Source organism: Pogona vitticeps, chromosome 3 (assembly GCF_051106095.1).
Source record: "Pogona vitticeps strain Pit_001003342236 chromosome 3, PviZW2.1, whole genome shotgun sequence".
In the NCBI taxonomy this organism is placed as follows: domain Eukaryota; kingdom Metazoa; phylum Chordata; class Lepidosauria; order Squamata; family Agamidae; genus Pogona; species Pogona vitticeps.
In genome coordinates this window covers 195,413,720-195,427,384 of record NC_135785.1, presented here as the reverse complement: position 1 = coordinate 195,427,384, position 13,665 = coordinate 195,413,720, and the positions used below count along the sequence as shown (strand labels likewise).

At 41.1% G+C, this 13,665-nt stretch overlaps 1 long non-coding RNA gene across 6 annotated transcripts in view; it reads left to right on the top strand.

Annotated features, from left to right (window-relative positions):
* Window positions 1–13,665, top strand: part of LOC110074082 (uncharacterized) — a 64,819-nt gene that overhangs the window by 30,639 nt on the left and 20,515 nt on the right. For 3 of the 6 annotated variants that reach the window (XR_013543587.1, XR_013543585.1, XR_013543586.1), the window contains 2 exons: window positions 3,667–3,907; window positions 4,582–5,335. This is a non-coding gene — a long non-coding RNA (uncharacterized LOC110074082). Of the gene's footprint in view, window positions 1–3,666; window positions 4,164–4,581; window positions 5,336–5,522; window positions 13,530–13,665 lie in introns of those variants that run through there. The other 3 variants (XR_013543590.1, XR_013543589.1, XR_013543588.1) reach the window with 3 other exon arrangements.

The window sequence follows — 13,665 nt, the reverse complement described above, 5'->3', positions numbered from 1 at the left end:
ACAGCATGACGGACATCATGTTTATTTATTGATTGATTTATATCCCACCCATCTGGTCTAAAAGACCACTCTAGGCGGCTAGATGTTGCTAGTCCATGCTAAAAGTAGGTCCCTGAATCAATTGCTGGATGGTAAGTTTACACTTATGTAAATCCCACTGAGTCAATAAGTCTCCCAACTGAATACTGTACTACTGAATATTATTTTCTGGACCAGTTCAAAACCTACTGATTTATCCATGCATTCAAAATTAGCTGATGATGCTAGGTAGCATAGGGTGTGTATTGTATGCATAGCAATTCGATGTGATGCTGATATTATCATTATATTATTAAATTTTGTACCATGGGATGCAGGCTTAAAAGGAAGTTACCTCAAAATGCCAGATGGAGGGGAGGGGGTATCAGGAGACAGGTATCCAGTCGTCTCTTGTGCTCTTAAAGGCATCTGGTGGTGACACTGTGAAATACAGGAAGCTGGATTAGATGGGCCCTTGCCCTGATCCAGCAGGGCTCTTCTTATGTTCTTATTTTGACCCACAATGATGCAATACTGAAGGTAATAATGCTGACTTTGCAGGGCAGTTAGAAGGAATACAACTAGGCAATGCACTGGAAGCACTTTCAGTACTTGATAATGCTGTACAAAGCTTACAGAAAGAATGTGTTACCGCACATCTATGCTTTATTGAAGAAGAGAAGGCTTTTCCAGAAGGACATATATATTTTAAGAAAAATAAAGTTTAAATTGGGAAATCAGTTCAGCGGTCATGAGATGCTATTGCACTGGGATCTGGAAATGGAATTTGCTTGAAGAGAGAAGTCCTCTTCAGTCTAGGCAGTTGTTATACCCTTGACAAATGACAGTAAGAATTGTGCTCCATTAGAATCTAGGGCAGCTTGTGAGATTTTACCCCTTCCTTCCCTCTCACATAACAGGAAACTTTCCTAAGGCTGCAATCTGATACCCATATCCATTTACTTGGTGGGGTATGCCCCATTAAACTCAGTGGGACCTGCTTCTGAAGATGCATGTATAGAGTTACTTTGTACATTTGTTATGGTTAGGTGGGAAATACTCTGGAAAAGGAAGCTCTCTGTACCTTGACTGCCGTGTATGACTTAGTATGTACAATAACAGAGACCTGTCTGTGCTTTACCTTATGACTTGCTTACTGTGGTGGGTATAGCATCCCTTACTATACGTATTAAAAAATTCTCAGGACAGGCAGGGCAATTTTTAACTTTACAGCTTTTATGGACTATGTTTAGCCTTGAATTATACTATTAATATTATATCTAATATATATGTTAAATGCAAATAATATTAATAGGTGTTCAGGTGTGTTTTTGGATTATCATTCTCAGGATTCCCTAGTTAGCATGATCATATTTCCTTGGGAATTCTGGGAATAGCATTCCAAAAGCAATCTACACCTGTAAAAATCATTTTAAAATATGATGTATTGCAGTGGGGATTTACTTGCTTCTAAGGAAATATTAACACGGAATTAACATGGCAAAAATGCAGAGTAGAGATAGAGGACATCGGTAAAAAAAATACCACCTGATGGCTATGACAGTGCACAAAGTATTGTGGACTGCAAGTTTGACAGGATCAGGGTGAATGATAAAAGGCCATATGCATTGCAGCATATAGTTGCCCTTTTTCCATTTTGTGCCAGCTACAGACATTGTTCTGCTTTCTAAAAGGATAATGATCATGATTACCATGGCATTCTGGATGTATATCTTGATGAGTCAGCTATTAAAAGGCAGGGCCATCCCAGTATCATGCCACATTTGTTTGGAGACTGAAGGCTACATACTGACAGAATGCAGACTCCCTGCATTATACATTTAGACTATTGTACACAGCCATCATACACAGCTAGCATAGCCGATTCCTCTGGAGGGCATCCAGTTACGGATGGCTATCATACTGCAATTACTGCACGTCAGAGATGTCTGTAGCATTATATTTTCTGCCATAGAGCAACACAGTTCTGGGGTGGTGAGAGTGAGGCATAAGCATTGCGACTGAAAACACTACCCTACAATGGAGTGCCACCAATTGGTGTCTCTGAATACCCCTGAAGACTTTCACTTCTCAACAGTAAAACAGTTGTGTTTTACTGTGTTCAGAAGTACAGGCAATGCTGGAAAATGAGCAGGTACTCAGCACTAGAAGGGGAACGTCTGGTGTCTGCCTGTAGCAGCTATTAGAAGTGATGGCTGCTACAGCCACCCAGAGGCCACTAAATATATCGGGCAGGTGTCATCTTTGCAGTCTTTGTTAGCATCACATCATGTCATCCCAGGTGGACATGGTTGTGTCACTAGCTATATTCCAGACAGCACACTGAAATGTAAGTGTGGCTCTGAAGGCAGAGGCCCATGTCATGAGAAACAATGTAAAAAGCAAATAACTTTTTGGTTACCATGATTACTATGCTATGTGTGCTCAGAGATATTGTAGGACTATTTACAAATGTCAAAAAGTTCACCAGACCACAGGTAAATTTCACAAAGAAATACTGAACTACTTATTGTCTAAACAGAGTTTGTTTGCCTCAGGGAACATCTGATCTTAACAGGACCAAATATAAGCATAGAAACTATCATAATTAATAATACGATGAAGAGCACAGTGAGGATTTTGTCTTCTGAAAATCATAGCTCAGCTCCCTCAGCTGGACCCACTCCATATGAATAGACTTCTGGGATGAGAAAGAGATACATAATGTAGATGTAAAAAGGCAGGACAGAATTTGGGATTGGATAGAAACAATGATTCTTTAGGAACCTCACTAGTTTTTTTCTAAATACAGTGGTGCCTCACAAGATGAGCGGTCTGTTTTACAACGAAATCGCATATTTCGCTTTGCGATGATTGGTTCCCTGCTTTGGGAACCGATTCTCGCAAAATGACAATTTTCCTACAGCTGACTGGTGGTTTCAAAATGGCCGCTGGGTAAAAAAAATGGCTCCCCTCTCTTTTCAGGGACGGATTCCTCGCTGAACAGGCAGCGAAAATGGCTGCGCTATGGAGGATCTTCGCTGGGTTTTAATGCATTTCTATGGGCTTTTTAATTTCGCTTTATGATGTTTTCGTTCTACAGCGATTTCGCTGGAACGAATTAACATCGTAATGCGAGGCACCACTGTAATAAAAATCGGTATAGGGAGAGTCACTATAATCTTTGTGCAGTCAGAATTATGCAAGGGCAAATGCATAGTGAATTTGGACTTCCCCTACTTCAAATGCGACATTTATGTTGAATGGAAAATCTGAGTCTTCTCAAGGTCAGCAACCTTGGCCTAGCTATATACACAAGCCAGGTGGGTCTTGGCCCCCTTAAACAAGGAAACAAACAGTATTCTGAGATATTCTTTGTTGAGGAGAATGTGAAACAACAGGCAGATTCCTGAGGTGCTACTTGGCATTTTCTATGTCAGTACAAGAGATTTTGGTGTACATAGTTCTTGGATTACAAGCTTTTCTTGCTGGGTCGAAGGACAAGCAGGGGCCATAGTTACATTAATTTGACTTGTATCAACTACAGTATCCAAGTCAGAGTGAGTCCAAGCAATTTTGTTTTCAAAGTGTTATGCAAATTCTACAAAGCAAACGAAAAAAAAAATGGTTGTCATTCTCTTTCTGCAGGCTGTGAAGAGAATATGGGTAGTGGAGGAGCAGCTCCAGATATACCCAGAAGAGGAGAATTGCCTTGATCCATTTCAGTCTGGATTCAGGCCATGGTGCAGTATTGAGATGTCACTGGTTGCGCTACGTGATAACCAACTAAGAGAGGCTGACAGGGGTTGAGTGACCTTGCTGGTCCTCCTGGATCTCCATGACTTTTTATAACATTGACCATGATATCTTCCTGGACAGATTCTCAGAGGTGAGAATTGTGGGTGAGCATTTAGCTAGCTCCAGTCCTTCCTCCAAGGCTGTGTCCAGAGACTACAGCTTGGGGTTGAGTTGTTGGTGCCTTGGCCATTTCCCCATTCCAGAGATCAACAATGGCTTCAACTGAATCACCTGCCAAGGTGACAGGAAACATCCCAAGAGCCATCAGGAAACCCTTTGGATCTATCAGCTTCCTGGGGTGGATCATCTTAATCAGTCTCCCACTCCTGCAGAGGCTCTGTGTTCCAGTGAGTATAAACCTCACTGGATAATGATCTGTCCACGACAATAGAACTAAAGAGAGTTCTTCCACACTCAGATCACCAACATCTATCTCAGTACAGAAATCCCTCCTAGATACATTAAACTTCAGTTGCAGGTTGTTGTACCATAGCTTCCTCTGTGTAAGCTTTAAAGCAGGTAATGAGGAGGACCATGTGTCCAGCTCCAGGGGAAAAAGGAATCTAGAGGTTCTCACAACTTGTCCTCTAATTTTCCACGTTTTGTTTCCTCATTTAAAAAGTTTCTGTTTTGATACCCTATGTTCAGGATTGTTTAGAATCTCTTAGGTACTATTTTTTAATTTATTATTACAGCATAAGGTAGAAGAAAGAACTACATCTGTTTTCATTTTCCTTTTTATTATATCTTTCTTCATAACTGCAGTTTCTCTAAACTTCCTGAACTGAAGAAAACCTGTAGGCTTGCCTTTTCCTGGGTTTGAACTGGAATATAGGACACTGCCCACTGCCACAAAGTTGACTGTACATCTCTGTGCACACACACTCTTGCTGTAAGGTAAATGTACATATCCCAAACCTCGCTGATGAGAGTTCCTCCAAAATTTCTCCTTCAAAAGAAATGTCTTTTTTGTCCAGTTGAACGAGAATGCTTTAAAATGCTCATGAGATAAATTGTTGGCATGGCCCTAGCCTTTATTTGATTTTGTTGTATTGTATTGTGATTATTTTGTCCCTTTTCCTTTATATGTCCCACTGGGAGGCAGCCCCAAAACACTTTTAAATAGATAAATAAAAAGATGGGGTGACCATGATATATTTCATTGTTGCTCTGGTGGATGTCCCTGGTCCTGAAAAATGATGCCAGAAGATAATTGCTCATGGCTGACCAAAAAAAGCACCGCTGGTAACTTCGGAGAATAGCTCTGGTAGTATCCTTTTTCATTATTGCACTGGTGTGCACTTTGAATGGAGCTGCTTGGGGAGATGTTAACCCCACCAGACACACACTACTTACATTACCTCTAGTGATAATTAGATGCATGCGTCATTAACTATCTTATAGGGATTAATGCCAGCAATTTATATAATACCAAAGTTAATTAAGCCCTGCTGGTAGTGTATATAGTGCAGCACCCTTACCAGTGGGGGGTTACTCCTTTGGTCATAGAAACATGTTTGTGCACCCCAATAATTAGGACTCTCTGCTAATCATTATAGAGGATGCATGGCCATGTAAGAACTTCCGATAAGCATTTACCTGACTGGTGACATATATGGCCCCCTCCTCCCCAGCTTGTCAACATTTTCAATGATATGGTGCCTCATTCAGATGCTTCTCTAGTGATTTAGTATCTGTTTATTCAGCAGAATGTTTCAAGAAAATGAAAATAAGCTCTCATTCTGATTCTGGGTCAGCGGACAAGAGCAATTCAAATTCAGCACCTTGCTCCAAGCTACGCAGCACACGAGGGACCATTTCTTACTTTTCTCCTTCCTATCACGCTGCGAGTTTGTAGGGGCTTATGGTATTACTGCAAAACACTCTGAACATGCACAGCATGAAGAAGCAGGATGAAGGGTACATTTGGATGCGCTGCACTCCAATCAGATATACTCACCGGATTCAAGGGCCTTGGGATGCCAACTGATTGCATATGGGAATTAATAAAACCCACGTTTGGTTAGCACATGCTGTGCCCACAAGGAGGGAGGTCCATGAATTTCTAACACATTGAAATTGTTAGGCACCTTTATTAATTCTGACATAAACCCGCCAATTAGCTGTGGGCGGGGGTGGGGGGACGGCGGCTTAAAAATGCCTCAGTCTGTCAGTGAGAGACAACTGACCCTTGCCCTCTCCAGCAAGGTTTCAATTGGTATTATTTGCACAAATCAGCACAAAAATCAAGACTCTGTATACACTGAAGTGTAGTCTCTAGGCTGGACTAGGTGAGATGGAGGGGGAAACAACAGAACCAGCCCCCAAAGTTTTACTGTCTGGGATAGAGGAGCAGCACATGGCGTCCATCTCATAGTACTCAAAGCCAGCCATTTTGGCAGGAGGTAGAAAATATCACGAGCATTCTTACCCTGTCAAGCTGCCTGAGGTGCCTGCCTGCCTCACTGCTCAATGGCAAGGCTGACCCTGGAAAACAAATTTCCAAGGGGTGGCCATGCTGGCCAGTTAAAACAAAACCAACAAAAAAAAAATCTTGTGGCACTTTAAAGACCATTGTTTTAGTTCGTATAAGCTTTCAGACATGCAGAGTGTAGTTTTAGTAGACAGATATTTATGGATGGAGATATAAATGCAAAACGTCCTACTGTGAGGATCTTACCATTGATAGCTAGTGGTCATTGACAGTCCCTGGGTGAGGAGGATACAGAAGTTGAAAGCAGCGGTGGAGTGGAATTAAGACTAGGGGGGGCTGAAGTCTAGGGGCTTTCTAAATAGCAGGACCTATGGCATCATCTGCCATTTCTTCCCCCTGGCCTTTCTTGTTCCTTTCTGACCTTGGCCTCAACCTCCACAGTAGCTTAGGGAGAAATGGATTTTCCCAAGTACAGTGTACTGCTTGCAAGCTGGCCCTGTTGTAAATTGGCCTGAATTGTTTTGGGTCTGTGGGTTCTTTGTTTTGTGCCATCAAGTCAGAACTGACTTAGAGCGGCCCCAATAGGGCTTTGAAGGTAAGTGAGATATTTAAGGAGTGGTTTTACTGGTTCCACTCCTCGAGTGAGTTTCCATGGCCAAGTCTCTTTTAGTTTCTTATACTAAGGAAATTAATCACTACCCACCCAAAATTGTTTCTTCACTTGAGGGATTTTGTTCCTACTGTGAAAAATAATTAGCATTTGGGTGACTATTTCCATTGTAAGGCTTTGAAGGTAGAACACCTTCTTCCACTTAGTTCTGCTCGTTCCACCCATTCCAGCTAGGCTGGGCAGTTGAGGAATCTAACTCCGAGAGAGGCCCGAAGGGAAAAAACTAAAAAAAGACGGCCTTCTCGGCAGTGGCCCCCCATCTCTGGAACAACTTACCAACAGAAATCCTCCTGGCCCCCTTGCTGAGGGTCTTGAGCCCCAAAGTAAAGACCTGGTTGTTCAAGCAGGCCTTCCCAACAGCCATTACTTAGCATTACCTCTTTTTTTCCCCCCTTTTTTACCATCTTGGACTCTTGTAGTAAAATTGGGCCTCATGGTTTAATGCATTTATGTTTTCATTTATTATATTTGTATCTTTGGTTTTTTTAATTTTGTGTAAACTGCCCAAAGTAGACATGTTCTAGATGAGCGGTATGTAAGTCTAATAAAATAAAAAAAAATTAAAAATGAAGGTAGTTGGTTCTAAATCCTTGGAGTATAGAGAATAGGGGTGATCTTTTCACTGCCCCGACAATCTGGTCCTAGGCCTCTGTTTGATATGATTTTATCCAGTGTTATAATGAATTTCTGCCAATTGGCTTTTTTGAAAACTGTAACTCCTGCAGAATGTTCCTATTGATTGTTGGACTGCCACTCTGAGTCAGCACATTATAGACCTGTGCTATGTATCTGGAATTGGTGTACAGACTGACTTCACATACTGTTGGGCTATAGGCTATGTAGCAAATATCAAGTCCAAGTTACAGCCATGTTGCCATCTTCTGATATTGAAAGATCGGGAAAGCTTGCTATTGTGAATGTTTCCACCCATTTTTAGTACAGCTTGTCTGTTGTTATCTTCAAATATATATCCTCAGATACTGCAGTGGCAGTGATGTCTCCAGCTGTAAACTTTATCTTTTGCTTCTGAAAATTGTTGGGGGTTTAAAGGAAAAAGCTACATGAAGTTGTTTATAAATGGAGATATTGTGTGATTATTTAGCTCTGTTATTATCTCTATATCTTTTACATCCAGTTCTGTGACAGGAGTAGATGATATTTGGAGGTTAGGCTTGATTAGTGTTGCATTTCCATACTGTCTAAGACATTTCTCAGCTGTAAGTCCTATGCTAGATATTTGGGGGCATTGCTTGTGCCTATCTCTATGTATTTCTTGAATGCAATATACAGTATATTGCAATCATGTGCCTGCAATAACTCTTCTTTAGGTGTTGACAATTCTGCTGTGTTAACAGAGATTATGGTTATTTTTGACCCTAACACAGGCCCATTTGTTATGAGTGACCACTAGGATGCCACTGTCAAGTCATACCGATAAACTTGTCCAATTAAGTTTGTGCCATTTCATGTTGGTGGTTATGGAGTGGAAGGATCAGCTAACAGGTGTTGAACATCTGAAGGTTTTTATGTTCTTCCAGGCAGTTCCTTTTGTGCCCAGGGTATACCAAATCTGTTACAGCTTTGGTTTCTTCATTAAAGTTATCTAGGCCTTCTGTTCTTGCTATATTTCATTTCCTGTTTTGAACTGTAATAATGCTTTTGCACTTTTTTCTTTAACCCTCATCAGCAGTTATTTCAGGTAGTTCCTGTTTTTTGACAGTAATCTGGTATCATCTGCACATTTTAAATTGATATTTCTTCTGCAGATACTAATTTCTTCCTAATATGATTTAATCTAATTTTTTGTATGATACATTCTGCATGTGGATTAAACAGGTAGGGAGATAAAATACACCCGTTTCTGACATCTTCATCAATTTGAAAATATACTGCTTGTCCACATTTTGTCTTATTAGTAGTCACTTGTCCAGAGCATAATTATGTATCAGGGCAATCAAATGCTATGTCACACCTGTTTCTTTTAGATTCATGGTGTTTCATGATCTACATAGTCAACAGCATTACTGCAATGTATAAAGCACACATTTTGATTAATGGTAGCATGAAATTACCTTCAATAAAATGTCATTAAAACATCTAAGAATAAAATATGGATTTGGGGATCGAAAAATTGGTGTTGGTTTCAAAGGAGTCAGTGGCTTCCTGAAAAAAAGTTATTTAGTTGATACACCATCTCCCATTGAGGACAAAGCTGAAAGTGTTAATCCAGCACATGGGTGGAGTTAGGACAGTATTTTCAATACATTACAATATTCTGCTCTTCTCCAAGTAGCTCAGTGTAGCTGTTCATTTGAGATGAGGTGTAGGGGAACCTCATAGTACCTGTGGGATTAGCCAGCAATTATTTTTTTAACATATCAGACTTCTAGACTCAAAGTAAGCAACAGAATGCTTTCCCCCCATGCAAGCATTTCCATGCACTTGCCTGTGATCATGTGGTGAAATGGCAGTATGAATACAGAGATGGGGAAAAAATTACTTTTGAACTGCTACTTCCAGTAGTCATTTCTGTACTAGTCATTAACGAACTGTGAAGCCCACACACGTTGAAGAGAGCTTCATCATCATCATCTTAGAACTGCAGAGCTGGAAGGGACTGTAAGGGGTCATTGAGTCCAGCCCCTCTCAAGTAGGCCCAGGGGGGAATTGCTCCCAGTGTACACAACCCTTCTTCAGGCAGTTGCATCACCATGTTTAACACAATGATGGAAAGGGTGGGGCTAGCATATGAGCACCACACATTTCCTTAACAACTGAATAGGCAGCCATAACCACAGAAACAGCTGCTGGCTATTTCTGTGACTATACAGTAGAATCTGGCCTGTGGGCAGAAAATTGCTCTAAATGCTTCACTGTTTGCACAAAAAAAGGTAATGGAAGTATTTTCCCTCATGCTAATTGTTTCTCCCACCCTACTCTTTTCTTTTAGATTATGTCTGGGGAGAAATGGGGGAGCCTTCCTATCTTGTGTGCTATGGTTACCCAGCCCCTCCATTATGTAATGAAAACCAGCCCCTCTTTGCTGATTTTTTAAAGGCATGGTTGTTAACTAGATAATATGACAGAGCCTGGAAGTAATTTCTTACAAAATAATCAATTGCTTATAATGAATTCCTTCTTCTAGTAACTCAGGACTCATCCAGACTGCCATTTGTTCTGCTTTAAGCTCCGGGTCCTGCATGGATCACATTGCTTTCTTCAATGATATCCAAAGGATTTTTTTCTTGTATTTGTTACCCCCCCCCCCCCCAGATCTTCTGTGACTTACCAGTTCTCTCTGTTCAGCCTGGCTTTTTTAGGCATGGAGTCTGGTGGTGTAGTATTACCACTTTCTATCATCCATTATCTGCTCTTACTTGAATGCTGTAGCTGTTTCAGGTCCTGTGAATGAAACTGTGCCCCCTGCTTCCCCTGTGTTAATGGATGAGTTTCAGTTGCTGCATCCTGATGATGTGGTGGGGGCTACCACGTGTCTGCTGGATCCTTGCCCTTCCTGGCTCGTAAAAGCCATCAGAAAGAGACTGGTTGAATGGCTGGGAGGAGTGGCAAATGCCTCCTTGCAACAGGGCAGATCCCATCTTGCTTAAAGGAGGCAATAGTAAGATCATTGTTAAAAAGGCCCTTTCTTTGGACCCCACAATACTGAATAATTACCGACCAGTATCTAATATCCCATTCTTGGGGAAGGTAGTAGAGTGAGTTGTGATCTCTCAGTTTCGAAGATTCCTGGATGAGACAGAATATTTAGATCCATTTTAATCTGGTTTCAGGCCTGGTTATGAGACAGAGACAGCTTTGATCGCCTTGATAAATGACGTACAATAGGAGATGGATAGAGGATCTATGTCCCTTTTTGTTTTGCTGGGCCTCTCAGCGGCTTTTGATACTATTGACCACAGTATCCTCCTGTCCCGTCTCTGGAATGCAATTTGGGGGCACTGTTTTACGGTGGCTCCGGTCCTTCCTGGAGGAGAGAACTCAGAAGGTGGTGCTGGGTGATTCATATTCAACACCTTGGCCGCTGACTTGTGGGGGTCCCTCAGGGTTTTCTTTTGTCTCCTGTGTTATTTAACATCTACATGAAACCACTGGGAGAGATTATCTGGTGTTTTGGGGTTCAGTGTTACCAGTGTGTGGATGACACCCAACTCTACCTGTCCTTGCAACCTAAATCTAAGGAAGCTGCTTGAGCTCTAGATCAGTGTTAGGTATCCGTAATGGAGTGGTTGAGGGTGAATAAATTGAAACTTAATCCAGACAAGACAGAAGTACTCCCGGTCAGTCGAAAGGCAGGTCAAGGAATAAGGATGCAACCGGTACTGGATGGGATTACACTCCCAATGAAAAAAACAGGTGTGCAGCTTGGGGGTGCTCCTTGATTCATCCCTGAATCTGGATAGCCAGGTCTCAATGGTGGCCAGAAGTGCATTTGCACAATTAAACTAGTGTGCATACTTTGTCCATTTCTCAAGAGATCTGTGATACATGCTCTAGTCCACTGGTTCTTAACCTTGGGTTACTCAGGAGTTTTGGACTGCAGCTCCCAGAAGCCTTCACCACCTGCTGTGCTGACTGGGGTTTCTGGGAGTTGCAGTTCAAAAGCATCTGAGTAACAAAGGTTAAGAACCACTGCTCTAGTCACTTTGTGGCTGGATTACTGTGCTGTATGTGGGGCTGCTGATGGAAAGTGTCAGGAAACTTCAGCAGGTCCAAAATGCAGCAGCCAGATTGCTGACTGGGGCTGGTGACAGGGATCACATACCCCCCCCCTTCTTTATTATTTGTTCATAATTTTTAAACATCATATTTAAACTATGTTAACCACCATTGTATGTATACTCATTGTTTCCAACTTTAAATATTGTCTTTCATTGTTGTAAGCTGCTGGGTCTTTCAAGGAGAAAGGCGGGGTACAAATATTGTAAATAAATAAAAATAAAAATAAATCCAGTGTACAATGTGGCCCATTACTGCGGATTGTTGGTAGGTGTATCTCTGAGCACAGTTCATGATGCCTCCACTGATGTGAAGTGTGGGGTTGTCTAACCTTTCTTGCTTTACCTTCCTCCTGCTGGAGTGATCTCCTAAAGTGTGAATAGCGATATGCATTTTTAATTTTTACTTTTTAAACTTCTGGAATGAGATTAGAGCTAGAGAAGAAAGAATGAAGTGCCATTAGGAACCACAAAACACCTCTTTGAAACAAGGGCACATACTAACCTCCAAGTGTCTTGAATTCCAAAAATGGTTAATTGCAGGTTCAACAGAATTCATTTTAAACATGAAGCACTCTTAATGTTTTGGATGGTGTTTCCAAACTCAGTAGAACTTTCTAAAGTTCTAAGACAGGAACTTTTGAACCACAAGTTATCTATACTGGGATTGCAGAACAAGATGCTTCACATCTAGACAATCATTAAGTGATATTACAATCCTAACTTAAAGGGGGCTAGCTCCACCATTTGTAGTTATATGTATAGTTACTCTTTCTCTTTGTGTGTGTGTAAGTAGCTTCACTGCTAAGTTATGTTTTGTGCCACAGGGCAGTAACTTATGGCACGCCATTTTTCCCCCCAACTAACTAAACAGTTTTAATTTATTTTATCTTTTTTTTTGGAGGGGGTATTTCTCTCCCCCATCCTACAAAGGATTGAAAGTGGCTCAACGTGTTTCCTTTACTAGGGGCTGAGGGTGGTAAGGTAAGCACTCAGATTGGTACTGAAAGCAGCCGAGGTAGTCAGAAGTAATTAGAGATGTACGTATTAGGAAAAAGGATGAGGGAAATGATAAGGACTGGACAGCAAGGCTTGGGTCATCTGTTACTTCCAGAATGTCCCCGCCAGCTTGGCTCCATTGAACAGTTTCCTACTCACTTCATCATAAGTATACTCATGGTCTGGAGTATACACAGGCAAATAAAAGCGCAATTTCAGAGTAATAGAAGCTTTTCTTTTTCTGATTATGGCAGATATATATGTCCAAATGCATATCTAGAATCAGCCCCTCCTAATTGCCATCACCAAGAGGCTTTTGACAAGAATGTGATATATTCTAAGTGCAGCTGATACAATGCCATTTTTGGGACATCGACTTAGTCCACCAAAACAGCAGCCTTCCAGCTTTAAGGCAAAGTTATGAAATACACATGCTTGCGTTTCCAGGATTCTCAGGATAAATGTTATTTAGTGAGATCTAGTTTTAGCCTGTAATGTATAGTAATTCTCAAATCAACCCTGTCTGCCTCTCTTTTCAAGCAAATCCATTTGATAACTCTCCTTCCCACTTCCTTCTGCTAACAATAAAAGTGTCAGTTGCAGGGAACTATCACTCTTCTTAAATGTACTGCAATCACTATTAACGGATGCATGCTTATTGCACTAAATAAATAACAATGATTTACAATTAGGAATGGACTGAAAATCTCTAACTCCCACCCACACGTCATGCAGATGGTCCTGATTATTATCTTTTTGTCTTGAAAATCAGTAGCGCTCAGTGAGAAGAAAGCATTCTGATACAAAATGAGAGCAAGGCAATTAATGCAGATGGCAATTATTTCAGTTTACATTCATGTTAAAATCTTAAATAAGATGGCAGGCTTCTTTTGCTTCTCTTCATCAAGATGGCACTTTATTTCTCTCTGCTTGTGGTTTATAATGGCTCTTGAGGCAAAGTTTGCGGTATTCTGTGCTAGTACAGGAAACCTTCCACACATGCTGTGCTA